Source organism: Penaeus monodon, chromosome 22 (assembly GCF_015228065.2).
Source record: "Penaeus monodon isolate SGIC_2016 chromosome 22, NSTDA_Pmon_1, whole genome shotgun sequence".
NCBI classification, from domain to species: domain Eukaryota; kingdom Metazoa; phylum Arthropoda; class Malacostraca; order Decapoda; family Penaeidae; genus Penaeus; species Penaeus monodon.
Window position 1 is genome coordinate 9,128,111 of NC_051407.1, and position 820 is coordinate 9,128,930.

Sequence of the window (820 nt, forward strand, 5' to 3'; positions counted from 1 at the left end):
TGGCAGGATAAACGTGAACAGCTTGCTTGCTTGACTAATCATGTAGCTTTTTTTACAATTAGATCGTGTTCCCATGATCGTGAACCGCTCAAATAAGTTGAGTTACCTGGCCACTCCAATACATTAATTCCACTGTCATCTAGAACTCTTACACTCTCTGACTGGTGGCGAGGGGGAGTTATCGCGCATAAAAATTATATTCACGAATTCCTCAAAGTAGTGACACATATTGTAATTACTTGCGCTGTTGTAACATTCTTAAAGAGGAAAGTATAGACCTCAACTACGTTTATTCCCAATGAAAGAATCCCAAACCATCACACCATCTGCTTATTTAAGTATCTTGACTGCCTCCTTCGGATCGCAGCATGATGTGAAGCAGGGGTAACGTACAAAAGCTTGATGTTATAGTAGGTTCGGACATCACATTAGGCTTAAGCATCGTGTCTGCCCTTGGTAAAGTCTTCCTTGGTACTCCAGAACCATATTGCCTCTATTTTACTTCTCGGCCTGCTACTGTGGCAGCAGTCTTTTTCAAGTTAAAATTTGCCTATGTTGATACCTTCATAACTGCTTCAGAGACAATTGCTCTTTTAATAACGTTAAACGTGTTTTCTCGTGTAATGCCAGTTTGTTTCGACCCATTCTGTTAGGCTGAATAGGAATTACAAGTTGACAAACATGACATACTATTGAGAAAATTATGAACAGAAGGTCTAATATGTTAAATCATTCATGTATCGCAGGCAACCGCTCACTGGCGTAAAATAAAATTTGCCTGACTTCACTGGATGAACAATGGAATTTTTTTTTGCTCTGA